At 42.3% G+C, this 19,134-nt stretch overlaps 1 protein-coding gene across 1 annotated transcript in view; it reads left to right on the plus strand.

The window, feature by feature from the left end:
- Window positions 1-19,134, plus strand: part of LRRTM4 (leucine rich repeat transmembrane neuronal 4) — a 178,593-nt gene that overhangs the window by 131,003 nt on the left and 28,456 nt on the right. The gene's annotated exons all lie outside the window — the stretch shown is intronic.

The raw sequence follows: 19,134 nt of genomic DNA on the forward strand, positions 1-19,134 counted from the left end.
TGTGTGTAGTGCTCTGGGTTTGTTTGTGCATGCTGCATAATTAATAAGTCCCAGTGGGAAGAGGGGAAATGTCTAAAGCAGGGATCTAGCTGGGACTGCAGGGGACATTTCTCCAAAACTAGAGAAAGGTGAGATAATTGCCAATATAACAAGGGTAAAGCAAGTTAGACTTTCACACCTTTTTAGAATGGCTTTAAGTGCCTCACTAGTGGAAGTTAAGCCCTGGTTTTAAACACTGGTGTTTCTCCACTCTTGGGAGAGAAGAAATGAGATCAACAGAACTAAAACTGAAGTGAAATTGTACAAAATACTGCTTTATTGCTCTAATGGCCAAGTGTTTCTGTTTAGTTGTTGCTGATTTAGTTTTAATTTAAGATAAATTAGTAATGATTCTAACTGGAACTGCAGGCAGGGCTGTATGTGTTGTGCTGTGTGTGCCCATTTGAAGACAATTCATGTGTTAAACAGTGATCAACAAAGTGTAGATAGGAAGAGGATGAGTGGATGCTTTCATCTGTGAATTACCAGTGCAGACTGAGGCAGGAAAAGGAGAGATACAAACTGTTTGCTGTCAAACTTCTATGAATTTTAAGTTGCCTTATTTCTGTCACTTCAGAAATCTCATTAAAGAAAGGAGTTAAATGAAACCATTTAAATGGATTGAACTGAAAGTTTTATCCTAGAAGACTTTGGCTAAGTTTAATCCACATTTTATAAATTCCTGGCAAACAGATGCCTCCCATGTTGGCACTATTTGTGCAGCAGAAATGTATAGAAATGTCACTCTGCATCAGACTGCTTAGCTTATTTCAGGCCTGGTGACTTCCACAAACCTCTCCCAAGGTTAATGTAGGTCTAGAGTTTTCATCATGCAGAAAAAGTTAAAGAATAAATTGCCAGACAGTTGTTCTTACCCTTTAGAACACGAGGCTTAGAACAGGCAAAATAATAAATGTGTGAGAGAGCTTTTAGGTAGCCAAGGGAGATGTGCAGCCTGCGTTGCCTTCAGGCATTCTGAGCTGGAACATTCCATGTGGGGTCACTGTGGAGAGAAATTTATGCCAGATAAATAAGGAAATGAACAAAAAATGTAACTCAGGTATTATTCAGATGTTCCTGCCACTTGATAGAAGGCTGCATGGGTATCATTCCAGTCCACTTGCTGTCAGAGTGAATTCAATTAACTTCAAAAAGCAAAATATGAGGGCATCTGCAAAGTGATAGCTCCAATGTCACCTTCAAATTTGGGAAGCCTTGGCTTGTTTGTAGCTTCAGCAAACTGAAGAGAAGGTAAAATATCATTAAATAGTTTTTAGATTAGTTGGGTCCCCCCAATCTCCCCTTTCCCTTCAGAGAAACACTGATATATTCAGACTTCTGGGTTTTTCCCCCCACATTCTCTTTAGATTAATTTTGGTGGTTACTTGGTAGTGATACCTTGTGTGACACTCAAAGTAATGAAAAACATGACTTTGCCTTTCGAATTCCTCTTGTGGTGTGGAGATCAGTTCCAGTTCCACTGAGGTGTATGGGGCTGAATTAAAAAAGAAAAAGGCAAGAATCTGTGAATTAAGAATGTACAAATTCCTACTGGTTTTGTATAAAAGGTATTTGAACCCTGTTAATGGTACAGGATTAGTTAATAGCAAAAAAGGGCTTTGTTGACAGTGCTCTGATTCCTTTGCACCCAGAATTGTTAATAATTTAGACTTTATTTTTAAACTTGTGATTTTCAGAAGAGCCTGAATTGTCAGTCTGAGATAGATTAAAATGATCTGAACACTTCATGATTTCTAGCATGCACATCCTTCATTATCTTGATGAATTTAGGACTCACTTACATGAATTTTAAAGATGAAAAGAAGGTACAGGGGAAAAGAAAGTTCTGGGCTCAGGTGCTTGAAGAATTGTAGTTATTTAAGCTTCAACACCTTTACAAGGGAATAACACAGAAATACCTGTGAACATAAGGGCCTGTGTGAGCTATCTTAAATCCAAGTTCTGGAATGACACTGAAGCCAACCTTGGTCTCTTACATCTTAGGTGGGTGAAGCAGTGACTGAGCTGCTTGTCTCATTGAAATGCCATTTTAACACCATTTAAATGCATTTGAAATTTCCAGCATAAGTGGATGCTTGGAAATTGGCAAAGGAAAAATGGGTGGATGTATGTGATGTGGAGAGACTTGGGTGAGCAGTAGAAATAGGAAAAGCTATTAATGAAGGTGGTCAGTGATGCTCAACACCCTGATAAAAGGTGTGGGAATTCAAACCAGTGCAGAAAGTGAGTATGGAATATAAATCCTACATTTCCTGATCTTCAGCTCAGCCTTAAGCTTTCCAACCGAGAAGAGAAGGGAGAGAGAACCTTTTTGGATCTTAAAATAAAGGCATCAGAGCAAGCCTGTGGGCCTCAGCTGCTTCCTGCAGGACTGCAGAAGCCTGTCCCCAGAAATGGATGGAAAAGTCCCTTCTCCAGTATCCCAAACAGCAGTGACCCAGGGGGAAGCTGCAGAGGTACCCCAAGGCAATGGGCACTTCCCTGGTGGAAGCTTTCATGGCTGTGCAGAAGCAGAAGAGCTCTTCCAAATCACATGCACCTTGATTAACTGCACTGCATAATTTATGCTTCCACTTATTTAATCACTCTGGAGTTTTGGTATTCGCTGGCAGTTGCTAGATTACTTTATTAAATTTAGGCTGTGTTGAAGGAAATTTATTTTTGTGTATTCCTCCTTCTTAATTTTTTTTTCTTAAATGTTGTCACATAAATTACTGTGTTATCGATGAATCTGCATGCAGAGCCTTGCTATTTAGTTCTTATGCCAGAATCCTCTAAATCATGTATGGCATATGTATTATATTTTACTTTATCCTATCCTTCTCAATGATGGATTTACTTTCTGTGCTTTCTTCTCTTCCACATCAGACAAAGGTATTAAAATTTGAAAGCAACAGAGAAAAATAAAATCCAGATTTTGTCTCGTTACTCACAACAGAATGAGACCTTGACATGAAAAAGATCTGGTAAATAGCACTGTAACATAAAATACAGACATCTTTTTCTTCCCTTTGCCAGAGGAGTATTGGGGCCAGGGGAGGAGAAGGGTGTCAGCTGTGGCTGTGTTGGTTTGAGGGGGTTAAGTTGAGCAGGTGAAACATTAATTACTTTTGTAAGGAGGAAGCTCTAATAGTCTAAGTGTTAATAACTCAGTAAACTGAGATTCTTTGCCCTCTTCTGCTTTGCTTAGTCTTAATAAGTCATTTACTCACATGACATTATGATTAAGGTGAGGTAAATAAGATGGAAAACTGCTGTAAGATATTGGGTGATTGCCCATAAAACTTTGTGCATTATTTTCTTGCAGCTCAATATTGTCACCTATTGAGAAGTCCTTTCTGCAATTGCCATTACTTGTCCTGCATACTTTGTGTGGCCTTTTATTTAGCTACAACAGGAAGGGGTTAGCAGACAGACACTGGGGACCCAGCTCCTGTCTTACACGTGTGAGCATATTAGAACATCTAAAAAGTTACTGGGTTTGGTTTTGAGGACAAATCTATCTTCATAAAAGGAATTATTTTTTAGAAAACATCATTTTTCTTACTTAAATTAGAATAGATGTGGATTTTGATGCAAAGAGAAAATACATTTCTCAAAAGTTGTTGCAAGAAGCAAACTATTTAGTGAGTTGGTACCTGATGTGGTTGGAATTTAATTTCATATTGCTATTTGTCTGAAAGGTCTTGGTTTATGAGTCTGCATGTGTATACATAGATGTCTTTCAGCTTGTTGTGAAGGATCCCATGAAACTGTTTTTAATGGAAAATTGTTTTTCCAGTTACTCATCTCATTGCCAGTACCTCCTTCCAGTGGTAAAGTTGTTTCCAACTATAGGTTTTTTTGGATAGCTACCATCCTGGGTCTATATTTCTCTGCCAAACTTACATTGTTCCTTAGCAAAATAAAGCTCTCACAAGTTACAGGATTTTTTTTTTATCTATAAAGCTATCCCTTGGATATACATGAGTGTAGAGCTATATCACTGTAAATCCTACAAAAGGAAAAAAAAAGGCAATGAAAATTATAGCTTTTTAATGAGAAAATTAACTTTACAGTGGTTACACTGGGTTTTGAAGGATTATCAACCAGAACGATTTCATTTAAGGTTTTTTTCATCTATTTTATGAAGCATCTGAAGTGGAATAGACCTAATCCTCCTAGATTAAAGCTCCATAAATTTGGGGGCCACAGTACATGCAGACATTCTTTTGTGGTCTTTACTAAAATGCTCTAATCCCCAGAAGAAGTGGGCATTAGGTTTGTAATATGGAAATTCTGTGCTCTGCCAGGGTTTGTAGAGAAACTCTGCACATGAACTCCCCAGGAAATGGGAATCAGATCTTCCCAGGCCTGCTGAGGAATCTGCTGCTATCAGGTGTTTGTTCTGGGCTGAATTGTTTGCTTATTCACTTGGAAAACTGAAGGCTTAATACTTTATTGATTGTGTATTTGGAATAGTTATTGGTGTGAGATGTGCTCGTATTAATGTCTTTGAAGAAACAAAAATAACCCAAATTCTGGTTGCTCTTTTCCAACATTGCAGCCAAAGTTATTGATGGAAACTCATGAGTGGCTGAAACCATTGGCCCTGAACTTGGGCTGGAGGTAATGAATGCTTTGCATGCAAAAAGTGATGTCAAGGGGAGCCCTGGCTGTCAAAGCAGCACTGCCCAATTTTCTGGGTGAGCAAACAGGGTGATTGCTTGGCCCCTCTGGCCCTTGGTTCAGGTGGAGCAGTGCAGAGTGTTCAGGGTGGGTGGGCAGGAGGAGGGGAGTGGTGAATGTAACAGAACATGATCCCACAGGGAAGTTTCTTGCTAATGTTTTCCACCATTCCTAGCAAGAAAGGACTCAAAGTCTTGTTCTTCTTGCACGTTGTTTTTGAAAGAAGAAATTGAAGTGCAAGGAGCTCAGAGGATCTTCTGTCTCTCCATCCTGGCATCTCAGCAGAGCCTCCTCAACCCTTTCACCAGGCCAGAATTAAGTAGATGGCAGGATTGGGGCTTTCTCTGAAAAGAAAATTATGGGATCTCTGTGATTTCTGCTATTATATGTAAGCAAACTGGGCTGTCTGGGGGGGTTCTGCTAGAATTCAGGTGGTTTTGAGGGTCTTGTATGTGCCTCATCCACATCTCCCCCTACATACTGATTTCTTAGAGAAAACTTGGAACCCAGCTATTCTACCTACACTTCCAACACAACTTTCTGCCAAATTGGAGCAGCAGTGCCATGGCAAATTTCATTCCTGAATTGCACTAATTCTGAGAGGAACAAGAAGTGTCAGATCCCATTCCATTTCTGCACCACTCCCTTCTCAGTCCAGGCAGTGTCTGCAGCAGACCTGGTTTAGCTCACAGAATGCTGGGACAGTCACACCATGACACTTTAATGCTGCATTATAAATCACTGTCACCTGCTCCCACTGGCACCATGCATTTCATCTCACTGCTGTTGTCCTGTTCTCCTTTCTCCCCTTTTTCTGCCTGGCATCACCCTTTTCACACAGGTTTATACCCAGTCAGCTGAAACTGAGCATAATCTGGTGATGTAAAGATTTCCCAACAAATTTCCCTTGAGCACTAAGCATTGTCCACTAATAAAAGCATGTTAAGCCAGAGTTAATTTTCTAGCAAAGAGAGAATATTCACTTGCATTCTTGTGTGGATTTCTCTCCTCTGTAATGTCTCTGTTTGTCCATGACAGAAAAATATGAAGTGATGCTATTTTCAGAACCTTCCAGGTTTTGATAATTGTGGCATCTGTTCTGTTGAGATTTGTCTCAGGGTGCTCTCTAAATATTGTAAATTAAAAAACAAGAAAAAATACTTTGTCCTTAAGAGTCTGCAGTATGAATAGTCATGATTACTAAAGTAGATTTGCATAGTAGCTTTGCTGTCTTCACTGAGAATAGAATCCAGATCTCTGGAATTAATTAATATTAATTCATTATTTATGTAATATAAATCATGTAATTACCATGTGCAATTTCCATTTCAAACTTGGTTAATTTATCATTTTATGTTCTTGTAAACTGTGGTTGAATACAGCATTTCAGCTTTATCTTAATGTAGCTTTTGTTAATTAATTTTCCTGGAACATAACTTTGGACTTGTTTTCTAACTGACATATGTCCAGTCATGCTTTTCATGCAGTCTGTGCTACCACAGTGTAACACCAGAGACTCTTAATCCAGGGATTACTGACTGATTCCATGCTTCCTCCAAAGGAACCTTGAGCATCTATGAAGTTAATGCAGGTTTAGGTAGCTCTGATCTGTGCATTAAGCACTCCAGCATTTGTATAATGCAGATTCAGTGTTTGTACTGCAGCTGCTTAAGAAAACCTCATTATTGAGACTACAACATTCTACAAATGCAGTTGTAAATCCTGGCTGGAAGTAGAAAGCAGGCTACATCTGAGCTGCTTTTGTGACTTCCACATGGCAGAGTCTGGCATCCAAGTCCTTGTCTGAAAGGGCATCTCTGCACCTCTCAGCACCAATAAGTAGCTGGATCCAGGTACATTACTTCATCTTCTGGTATCTTCATTTTACTGAAGCCTCTAATAAGCAGTTTGGTGATTGGTAATAATTGGGGTCAATTTTCCATGTTCACTCTTCCTTCAAAGAATGGTTAAATGTTTTGAAATGGAAGAGAACTGGTAAAGGTGGTTTATGATAATGTGTTTCATCTGGCAGGATCCCAGGACCAGAATCATGGGTGCAGAAATGTTGAAGCCAAGGGTACCACTTGGTCTTCTCACTGAGCCTCATCTGCAGGGCTACAGCATGCTTGTAGTCTAAAAATGCCAAGACTAAGTCAAGGAAGCAGACAATTCCCTGACAGATATCTTTAACAGCCCTAAAATTTTCCTTTTTCAACATTTCATCCAATTTGTAATTGGAAGTAAATGTTCCTTCTGCTGTGAGCTTTTCTTCTGAGCAAGCAGTGGTTTCCTCAGCTCTTCCTTCCCTCCAGCTCCTGCACATGGAGGTGCAGACACAGTGAGCTCCTGGAGCTCCTGGAGCTCTGAGTATGGCTCAGGGCAGCCTGGCCTTGATTTCTATGAGAATACAGAGCAGCTGATAACTTATTCTAAACTCCTATTTTCAATGAACTGCCTACCAAGAGCAATATATTGAGAAGCCATATGTTGACAGATAAAGCTGTATTTTTAATTCTTGTTCTCTAGTTTTCCCTCTAGATGCTCAAACTCTTTTTTTCGTAATGTAAAAATATTAATTAATGAGAGACTGTCATTCACACAGTGACACTGCCTGGCAGTAGCTAATGAATACTGTTAGAAAACCCTTCCTAACAAAACTGAGCCCAGAGCAGGATGGCAACATGATCAGGGAGATGAGAAAAGTTAATTGCTGGACTTGAAATACCTGGGGAAGGGAGGTGTTGAGAAAGTTTACAGTGAAAATTAATGATGTACAGCAAATTAATTGGGCTAAAGCTAGGAGTTAAATCCTGTTTATAATAAGAGGCAAAGAGTTTTGTACACTAATGTTAAGAGGCCTATTTGAGGACCCTGTTGCAGGTCATTTGTGGAGTCTGGGCAGGGTGCTCTCTGTCTCCTGCTTGGTTAGAGCAGCAGAGTCTGGGATGCATCCCACATCCCTGCGATGTGGAGGTTAAAGCATTAGCTCAGCCCTGCTGAGGACTGGAGTGGTTTGGCTGTCAGAGCTGAGCTTGTTGGCAGGTGAGTTGTGTTTGGGCATCCCAGGGGGTGGGAGGGCAAGGGGCATCCTGTGTGTGTCAGAGGGGACACCTGGGACTGCTTTTTTCTCTCTCCCTGCCTGCAGTCTCCTCTCACTGGGGTGATGCAGCAGTGGGAATGAGGTGATGTATAGAAAAGAGAGAGAAAATACAGATGCAGGGAAATAAAAAAATGATGTTATGCAGACGACCGTAGAGATCAAACCTTGAGGTGCTGTTAGGGGGCAAAAAATAACTACATTGTCCTTAAAATCTACTCTTCTAGGTCTTCTACTGATAGTCAAGAGTTTCTCTTTTCTGTTGTGTGTAGTCAGAGCCCTCTAAATGGTGGTGTTGTGTCTCTCTTGATGAGGTCACCTGGGGATAGCCTCACTTGAGACATTTCCTCTTTCCCATATCAGCCTTTTGACTTTGTTCGAGTGCAGAAGCAACTGAGCATATCAGTTCTTTATCACAGGGTTATCTCTGTCCTTGAAAAAAGAGATCTGAAGTGTATCAGGTCTTTTTCATCTCTGGGCATGACAATATTTTCTATCAGCCTTTCCTTCAGCCCTCTTGGTACCAAAGTGAATAAAAAGTGCCCCTTGATTTCCTCAGTGATCTCTGGATCAAGCCTGTACTGTTCACAATATTTGGATGTGAGGAGAGAAAAATGAACTGAATAATAAGAGACAACTGTGAGACAGTGTGTATCAGAGCCTGCCAGGTATTTCTTATCTAGGTTTTTGGATTCTATGCTCTATTAAGAGGTCATCTATTAATTGGTTTTACAAGATAAATCAGTGAACATTAGATGTTTTCAGCAAGTTATTTGTTGGAGTTAAACGTGGCATTCAAGGGTCTGTAACCAAAGCAGTGCTGTTTCTGTGAGATCTACATGCAGCTGTTTATTGTACTAGAGATCCTTTCTTAACAGTCTCAAAAACTACGTGTCCTTTAAGTGGTTTTGATAAACTCCTTCTGATGATGCTTAGATTTTGTTACAGATATTCTGTTCTCATAAGATACATTAATGTGGTTTACTGATCTTTTGAGCAGACACTTAGCATTGTCTGCACCTGATTTTCTGTTTTATTACACTTCAGTTCATCCTTTCATCCGCCTTGTTCTTTGGAAAGATTTTTGGAAGTTTACTTTAGATTTGACATTCTAAACTTCATATATTGTCTGGCAGGTTGCTTCTCTCCCTCCATGAGACCTTGGAAAATGCTTTCAGAGCTGAGCCTGCAATTCTCTGATTCTCTGTGAACATGTCTCCATCTGAAGAGGAATGGTTTTACTTAGACAATAACAGTATTCTCTATTCAAAAATAAGTGGTAGAAGGAAGGCATCAACCATTCATTTATAGCCTACTGCTCATTGCACTGCAATGGAACTGCACTGAGGAAGGTGTGAAATTGCTTGTGCTGGGTGTGTACACGTAGATACTTTTCTCAGTATCACATTTCAAACCCCAAGTCATTGCAGAGTGCTTCACCAAGTCAAATTACTTATTTATGGACTTCTGCAAAATCAGTCTGATGTACAGTGCTGCCTGTGTAGCTTTCATCACTGGAATTGTCTTGGTGTGTCTGCTAAATAGTTACAAATATGGGATCTCACTCATTGCTTTCGGCGTGCTTGGCATTGCAGAGTAGTGAGCACACTAGGATTTAATTTACTTGAATTGCTTCCATGAGATCTTTCCCTGATTATTGCTTCCAAGAGATCTTTCCCTGGGTTTTGCTTCCACAAGATCTTTCCCTGGGTTTTGCTTCCACAAGATCTTTCCCTGGGTATTGCTTCCACGAGATCTTTCCCTGGGTATTGCAGCTGCAGCTTTGGTGCTTCCTGCAGTGCCTCACTTGCTCTGTGCTGCTCTCCAGGTCAAGTGAAGAGCCTGGGCAGAGCTGCAAGGTGCCTCAGCATGGACAAAGCTGAAAGGACAGAGCCTCAGCAAAGCTGGCCTAGAAACTCTTGTGGAGAAGAGAGAAAGTGTTTCCCTGCTATGATATTTGCTTTAGTTCTGTTCCTGCTTTTTCTCTGTTGACTTGTGTGAGGTTTAAGGTCAGAGGCTGTGAGCTCAGCTGCAGTCCCTAGGTTGGTAGAGAATGGCAGAGAGCTCGTGTCTTGTGTCAGCATAGATCAAATCAGTTATCTTGCCTTTCTAATCAAATCTTTTCCTTTTGTGTACTAACTGATAGAACAGATCCCTGAGCTGAGGCCTTGTTTTCTTGAATGCCCTGGGTTACCAGTAAAAGCTCACTTGACTGAGGTGACATCTCACCCCGAGGGATGAAGTTCTCCAAGGCTCTCTGGACCACTGAACATGCACATGGGCTCAACCCTTCCCAGTGTACAGACAGGATCTATACACTGAGAACCTGGGCTCCAAGTGGTCCCCTGGGAACTCTCACCTGTGCTGCAGATTCCTGCTTCCCTGGTCTGCAGCTGGGCTCAGGGCTCAGATGATGGGGATTGGCACTGCTGCCTTGCTTGCTTGAAGTGGGTGTTAAGTCCATGGTGCCAGTTCAGCTGCTGGCCTTGGGGCTTTGTTTGGGGAGCTGGCCATCAGCTGGGAGAGAAAATCCCAACGTGGCCAAGGTCTGAAAGCAGCTACTGTCTTGGCACACTACCAGAACTGATCTCTGAAGGTGAGAATCAAGTTCAGTGTGTTGATCTGAACTGCCTTAAAGGAGCTGTTTTTCTTCTAAATGGGGTTACAGATGTTTTATTAAAATTTGCAGAACTTGTGCCCCAGTGTTCTTCATCTTCAAAGCTGATGTTACTGCAGTTTCATTATTCAACCCATCAGGCAGCAACGGCTTCATAACTGAACAGGGATGCATGCTGGGGTGGTAGCATTACTGAATAAACTGGATTTTCATCCAGCCATGACCATTTGGATTATAACATTTCGAATCCATCGCTTCAGTAACTTCTCTTAAGCAAAGATCATAGCCCAACTTGAGCTTTTAAAACCACAGCAGGGGCAGAGGAAATGCTTTAAAGGGCTTTGAGCAACGTGTACAGATTAAGGGAAAGCCAAGTGGGAGAGGTTAATAGAGTAATTCCTTTGTTAGCAAGGACTGTGAGGACAGGAAAACAGCCCTTCTGTTTCCTGCATCCACCCTGTGTCCCAGAGCTCCTGATTCAAGGTTTCTTTGTAGTACTCTGAACAGCTGAACCCAGAGAGGTTCAGAACTCAGCAAGGTGTGCAGATGATGGCAAAACAGAAGTTAAGATTTGAACTCGGGTTGTTCAGAAGATTGGGATTGTTGGGATGGACACTGTTGCTTTGGATTAAATTGGAAACTCTTGATTCAATACTGTATGTCCACAACCCTCCTGTTGTCTATTAATGACTCCTAAGGCGGCTCTCAGAATGGCTGAAGGAACCTTAGAAGATTTTCCATGAAAATACCCTCTTTTCCTTTCTTTTTGCTCCAGCTAGGAATGTCCTTTTCTTACTTGTTGGTGTAGTTGGGAGGATAAAGAAGTTTGTCTCTTTTTCTTGACGATTGTGTTTGATTTGAGTTTGAGTGGAAAATGTTTAGTTATAGAACTTGTTAGTTCTCTGACTGAAACCTGGATAATCTGGGGCACTTTACTGAACCTTTTTTGTGCATCAGTTTCCTATTTTTAAGCTAAAATAATGAGGCTTCTGTTCTGCCTGTCTGTGATGTCTCCTTACACCTCCTGACCTTGCCCTCTTTATATAACATTTAGATTGCACTTATAAAAATGTTCATACTGCATTTCTGTATTTCTGTTTACCCATCAGACTTATGGGGATGCTCTTTATTGATAACCATTTATTTACCTGGGTTTGTTCAGGTGGGCATTATGTATGTCCTGGCATGCAGGTGAAAGTTTTGTTCTGCTCTTTTTCTCCCTTGGACTCACAGAAAAGGCAAGATAGGCAGAAGCACCAAAGCATTGCTACAGCTGCCTCTCACCTTGAAACCACAGGTGAAACCCATAAATTTTAAATATTGGATTTAGGGTTTTGAAGATTCTTGATAGAAATACTACCAATGGTGAGGCACTCTTGGGATTTACACCATACTTTGATTTAATTATTCTTCAAGACACATTATGTCCTGTCAAGGCTTTTGTCCTTTGCTGTCAAGCACCAATTTCACTTTTCCAAAGAGACCCATAATAGGTTTGAAAATAAGGAAGTACAGAAAGTTGTGGATATAATGATTATAATTTTGGGTGTCATGAAATTATAATCTTTCTAACTATGCTCCAAACAATACATTCATCTGTAATTGTGCACGTTTAGGCCTTCCCAGGCAGTATTTTATTTGCCTTTGTGTCAGTATTGGTATCAGCAGGAAAAAAGGCAGTCCTGGTCCTGAAATCCACCTGGGTCTTTGCATGGAAATGACACGGGTGTAAAGAGGGCAGTGGTTTTCTTGCTCTTGGAACACAGAGCAGTTTTTTCATGTGGGTTTTAATTATGCCAGAGAAATCCTTTGAGCTGGGAGAGCAGCTAAGAGTCAGAGGTGGCAACTGGGACACTGTTTCAGTGGGGCCATATAAATGTTTATGACAGTCTCCCAGTCAAGGGGTAAGTCAGACCAAGGGTGAACAAAACCTGAGCTCCTGACCCCTCTGGAGCCTTTGGACAATCACTCCAAGAGTATCACATCTCACCCAGTTACCCCTTGGTATTCTCCACTTTCAGTCTTTAAACTTTTATGGACTGTTCTTATCCCACTTTTCATCACAGAGGAAGCTCCATTTCACTGAAATGTGTTCTGTGTAAAACCTGTAGTGGTTATAAAGTGCATTAGGAGTCTTCAGAATGAATAGAACTGGTATATATTTGGTCTGAGATTTTTGAAGACACTTGGGGAATTTGGAGGCTCATTTCTTATTCATTTTTATGGGATTTTGGCATCTAAATGCCCTGGTTAACTTTGAGAAGTCTCTTTTAGTAGGAGGTGTAGAAGTACCTGTTTAGAATGAGTTGAATTGTGTATGTAGTTCTTTAGATACTTAGTGGTAGATACTTCAGAATAAAATTATTAAAAAAAATCCTGTGGTGGACTACTACATAGTGACTTGTTCTGGAGATGTCTTTTTCTTAACTCTTAGAACTTCAGTGTTGGCTTGGAGCTTGGGAGTTTGTACTCCTTTTAACTCCTTAGCCCACTTAATATAACTCAAGAAGTTCTATGTAACCATAAAAACGTCCTAATGGTATTTTAGGTTCTACTAATCAATATTGGTATTTATGAAGTAGGACAAAGCTCCTAATTGTGTCATTGTGCACTGAGATGTGAGCTACAGCTCTCATTAGCACCAGCTTTCCCTGACAGGGGAACTTGTTTAGCAGAGGAATGCATTTTCTCCAAGATGGTCCTACTGAATGTTTACTACTCTTAGTAGTAACTCTCCTCTGACTGATGTTTGTGTAAGGATTATCAGCATCAGATTTTCAAGAGTTGTCACTGGTGGTAGATGTGGTCCTGGTATTTAGTAGTTGCTATTCAGAGGCAGAAAGATTTACAAAAACTCCACTTTGCTCTCTGGAAAAAACACAAAACAGCCAAAAAAACCCTATTAGAATAGTCTACATCTCTACTAGAATGTGATACACATGCATGGTAATAGCTTTTCTGTAGATCATTCTCCTCTTTTAGGGGCCCTGATTGCATTTGAAACATACCTTGGGTAGGATTATTCCCTAGGACATTTCAGAAAGCTTCTCCAGGAGCTACCATGAAGTTGTCTCACATGGCTTGGTTATCCTGCTCCCCTGGGAGCCTCTGTGAAGGTCTCAGGTTTTGGCAGGGAGATTTCCTACTTGCTTACTTCCAGCTCCTCTCAGTCACTTCACATTGCTCTTAATCACACCCACCATAAATAATTTTTCTCCAACCTCTATTTTGGATCCTTTGGGCATTTGTTAGCAGTTACATTCTGTCTCCATGCTCACTTAACCAAGGATGGGCTAATGGAAGACAACAGCTAGTAAGAAACTGTGTAGTATGGATTGAGTACACCTGCCTTCCTAATTAGTACATGCCAGGTTTAATTGTATGGCTGCAAACACTGGATCAGACTACTTCCCATGACATGTTGTGACTGAAACAGCCCACATTTATTCTGAAGGTAAGTGTTGCCCAAAACTGAAATATTTGTCTTCTTTGACACATATTATAATTATCCTAAAGAATCTGAAGGTGCTTCCTCCTCCCCTCCTCCTTTTTTGTCTATCTAATTATCACTGGAGCTCCCAATGCAACTGGTTGGCATCACTGCTTATTAGCCAAATCATTTCTTTAGCAATTATCAGTAATTTAGGCAACCATTTTGGAAAACATCCTGGAGTGCAACGCAGAGCTTCTCCCTTCAGCAAATTCCCAGATGCACATCAGGTTCTCTGCTGGTATAAATGCAAGAAACCCCATGAAAGGTAACACAGACAAATTAACATCTCATATTTAAAACCAGGACACAATTTTATTGATTGATATTGAAACTATAAATTCAGCCTGACTTTAGCAGGTCTGAGTCTCCACAGCACCAAGTGCTTCCACAGAGAGACACGATTTATACTGGCTGAGGAGCTTGATTGAAATCCTGTGACCTTTATTTTGTGGTGAAGTAATTCAAGTGCAGTGCTGACAGCCCTGGACATTCAGACACCAGCCTGCAGCCCCAGTCAAAAGACCATGACACACTGATTTCTTTTGAGTCCTTAATTTCTTTGGAGCTCTTGGGGGTTTGCTTCATGGTCATGTTTTAGATCTTGAAACCTTTTTTTCAGTGAGAGTTGTGGTAATCTCATCATTTCATGGTATCAGAAACCAAAGGATTAAGAAAGTAAACATTATGAGGCTGATAAAACCCTAAGAATCTTCAGCATTGTAAGCAGCCCAAGGCTTGCCAGAGGCTGGCATGGAGTTGCTCACAGGAATGACCAACTAGGGATGGTTTTGGTCAGTTTTTAGTCAAGCTTTTCGCCCCACAGATGGCCCAAGGTACTGCTGGTTAGAGAGTGGACAGCTAACCCAGGGCCAGAGGAGTTCTTAATGCATGAGAGTGAACAAAAGCCTGGGTTTGCTTTCCTTCAGATGAGTGGAACTTCATTGTGACCAAGTGTCTCATTTTGCCACCTTGCTGCCAGTTGGGAGTTTTTCAGAAGGGCTTCCAGTGTCACAGCAACATCCAAGTGGTAATGATGGGTCAGCAGTTGTTTGAGTTACAACCCTGGGAGGAAAGCAAGAAGGCAGGCCCTGGGAAACAAAGGCAAAGGGTGTCTTAGGAGTTAAGTTCATGATCTGAGACACTGGCTTAGTTCCCAGCCCTGTCACAGTTTCTGTGTGACCTTGGACAAGTCCTGTCATCTTTCTTTACCTGAGTGCTGCGTGAGGCAGTAATGATGTCTCCCTGGGCACTGAGATTGCTTTCCTGCTGCATATTGATGCTGAGGGGTCTGGGATCACAGGTGTTTCTCCAAATTCAGGATGTTAGGATATAGATTTCTGTATGCTGCCTGTGCGTGGAGCACTCAGGAGGTACAGAGCTATATAAATACAGATATAATCAAACAAAAGGCCCAGCCCCGTTCCTTTATTCACACTGCAATCCTGACAGATGTGTTCTCAGCAAGATTCCACCATATTCCACAGCTGAGTGGAGACCGTATGCTATTGAAACAAAAGAAGAAGATTAATTAGGCTGTCAGCCTCTGAAATTGGGTTTGTGGATGGCGGGCGTGCTCAGAAGCCTGCGTGGAGTTTGTCCATTTTTTTAACTATAGGAACAGAGAGAGGGAAAAGAGAGAAGCTGGCAGAAGCACCCATCTCTGGGTGGCAGGATGTGCACCCGAGTGCTTGGGCACTGTTTGCTTGGCAGTGGGGACACAGGGGAGCTGCAGGGGGCATGCTGGAGCTGAACAAAACATCATCTCTGGATGCTTCTGCAACTGAATTCCCTCGTTTCTGGAAGCCATTGGCCCATCACCATTTCTTGCATGTCAAGTCAAGCCAGTGTTGTACTCTCTGGGCTCTCCATGGGTAGGGAAGGCTTGACTGACCCCACTGCAAACTTGGAGCCCATTTGCCAACAAAAGCAGGTGCAGCAGAAGGAAATGTAGCCCTAGGGAAGGGCAGATGGGGTCTGCAGTACCTCTGAGCCTTTAGGGCAAGTGCCTGGAGTGCCACAATAAGCTTGAGCTCCAGCTGCTGGTACAGGAGCTCCCTGCTGGAGAGCTGGGGCTGGCCTGGTCCCCAGGGGCTCCAGCCCACCAGGGATTGCTCTGTCCTGGAGCATCTTCTGTGGGCAGCTCCATAGATTCCAGGTGTGACTTACACTGAGCAGCAGCTGTTTTCCCCAGCCTGAACTTGGGCTTAGTTATTTGATGGCTGAATTGTGCTTGCAGGCAAATGAATTTTTTGGTATCTATTCATTAAAATTAGACAGCATGTAGGTGGCAGACTGGAATGCAGTCTGTATTAAACAACAGCCACCTGCAGCAGGGGACATAATCTGCCTGTGCCCAGCTTGAGACCTGTTGTATCCTTCTAAAGATGAAGGAGATGAACATTGTATTCTAATTCTTTCTAATTTAATGCTACTCCATTATATGCATCTCAGAAATGAGCACCTGTTTTATTCCTTCTGTAAAGAGAGAAGGTGGAGGGGGAGGGGGGGGCATCTGCTTCTGGGCATCCTCCAACCCAGGTAAAAATACTCCAGTTCCCTCTCCTCTGCTTGCAGCTTCAATTGGAAAAGAAAATCTGTGCCTTCAGCTGCTGGAGGCAGAGGTAAAGTCTTTCCTACTGGAGAGGAGGGCTCTGTGGTGGGACAAATCCCCATGTAGGGGCTATCATCCCTTCTCTGCAAAAATAAAACTGGCTTCAGGGACTGAGGAGAACCAACTAACAGCAATTCCAGCCCTTTCTGTGCAGGTGAAAGCTCAGCAGAGCACAAGCAACTCATTGGGCAGGAGTGGCAGAGCTCACAAACCCAGCAGAGCTTTCCCATCTCTTGGCCCCTGGTGGTGTTGACCCTCCAGCAGCAGCCCTGGGTGAGATGTGGAGCACCAGGGAACTGCACAGGGGCAGTGCACAGTGCACAGTGTGAAGGCACTGAACAGAACAGTTCATTTCTCTCTGTCCCTGCAGAACGTGCTGCTTGTTGATGCTGCTGCCCTAGAAGAAAGGAAACATACAATAAATCCTTCTGTCTTCTTGCTGTACTGTAATATATACGAGTGACAGGATTTTGAATGCTTTTACGTGCTCTCTCTGCTGTTTCTTGCCAGGCTTCATTGCTTGCTCTGCAGCTGTACTGCTGCTCTGGGATCGTCCCAAGGACAGGCTGTCCCTTAGGGCTCAGCAGCTGAAGGCTGCCCTCAAATCCCAGAGGGTTTGCAGGTATTCCAGATATCCACGAAGTCAATCCCTGTGAACCCTGTGATCCAAACGCTGAAGGATCTTAGAGGAGTTGCCAGGATGCCACAGCTTCTGTTAGAATCAAAGAGAGTTTGGGAAATTTTGCTCAGCTCCTACAAGGAACGTGTCTGTGTGCCATGATGAGGTGTGACAGCACTGCTGGGTTCCTGGGAGCACCTTGGAGCTCTTTGTGTTTGGCAGTGCCAGGCTGAGGAAAATGTAGAACAATGCAATTAACTGAATCAGCACTGGGTTAGAAGGCAAGAAATAATTCTTTGTTTACTGTTAATTAATATTTGCTGAGTGATTAGCGTGGTATTTAGGAGTCTGTATGATGTGACCTTTACAAATCATGGCAAGGCAAATGAACAGGAGTGGGTGGGGGGTGTCAAAGATCCAGTGCTCAGGGGCTGAGCATCAGCTTGCATGAGCCACAGCAGTTTTTCTGAAGGTACCAAACTTTGCTATCCCAGCCCATGAGTTGGAATTTCTTACCTGTCCTCTTACCTCCTAAAACCAGCAGATAGTTGTTCTCATCTGTAGGGATTAGAGCTCAGAGAATACCTTTGCTTGTCACATGGATGCAATATATTTTTTATTACCCCTCTGAAGAGATTCTCATGAACACTTCAGAAGATGTTCAGAAGTAGTGCCTTAATTATTGAAAACCATTTCCCCCCTTACTTAAGGATGCTGCCTTTCATCCAGCCAAGCTGCATTTATTGCAATGAATAATAATTTTAATTTCATTGAAGTTTTGTACGTACACATCTCTGGATTTTGTATCCATCTGGTTGCCATCTGCTGACTGGTTTGCTGTTTCTATAAAAGCTTCAGGTTTTTAATTGTAGATGGTCAGGTACTCATTACCACTGCTATCATTCAACTCATCTTGGAGACAACACATAACTGCATTAATCTCCTTGTATAATTAGGTTGCCAAGACAGCCAAAATGTTTGGCTTGTTTTAATTTGGCTTCAGTGAGCATGCACGTCCTCCAAAACTGTGTGTACTTCTTCTAAAAAGGGACTGATTTTAGTGGACTAGAGGCAGCATATTAGTTGGGAATTTGCTCTTGATCAGCTGTAATTGTGGTTGTGCTGAACTCATTCACAGGAATCTGCCACAGTTCCTCTTGTGAATCACTCCACAAATGCAGCCAACAATCTTGGATAACTTACAGGGACAGGAGACAACCAGTCCCTCCTACCAGAGAGGAGAAGCTTCCTGGAGCTCCAGACATTGCTGCCTCAGAGCTTACCTGGCCTGGGCAGAGCCTGGTAATAATTTGGGCCAAAATTCTTTCAATTGAGTACATGATACTGGGGGGTTTTGAGTGGGAAGGCTCTGGCTCCATTTGCTAGGTTGGAACAGTTCTCTGTGCACATGCATTATTTCCATTCACTGGTCCTTTTTGTTGGTCTCAACATAAGTCCAGGTAAAAAGATGCTCATAGTAAACTCACCCCTGTTCCCTGCTGGAGGCTTTGCATCTTTGTCAGGATGAGCTTTCTGAAGGTGAGGTTGGGTGGGAGTTGAAGAAACATCCAAACAGAGAACTCCAGGCCCACTCAGATGTATGAAATCAGATTCTGTCTTCTCCATAGTAACCAGCCTGAGCTCAACTGCTCCTCTTTTCATCCTTGCTAGACACAGTCCTGCTGGGAACATTTCCTGGAGCTGAGCATGGTTTCTGAGCTGCCCTCCCCAACACCAAGATGCTTTTCTCGAGTTCCAGATGCTCAGGGGTCCCCCTGTCTCCTGCTCCATTGAACAACCAGTTCAAAAATGAAATAAAGAGAAAACCTCCACCCAAAAGAGCTGCTCTGGAGCCAGGAAGCACTGATTAACTTGTAGCAGGGGTTGCTCCAGATTTCCATCCAATTGCAGTCCAGGAAAGTCCAGGAGGGAAAAAGCCTTTCCTTGAAGCAAGGAGAGCCTGTAGTGA

This window comes from Calypte anna, chromosome 22 (assembly GCF_003957555.1).
Source record: "Calypte anna isolate BGI_N300 chromosome 22, bCalAnn1_v1.p, whole genome shotgun sequence".
NCBI classification, from domain to species: domain Eukaryota; kingdom Metazoa; phylum Chordata; class Aves; order Apodiformes; family Trochilidae; genus Calypte; species Calypte anna.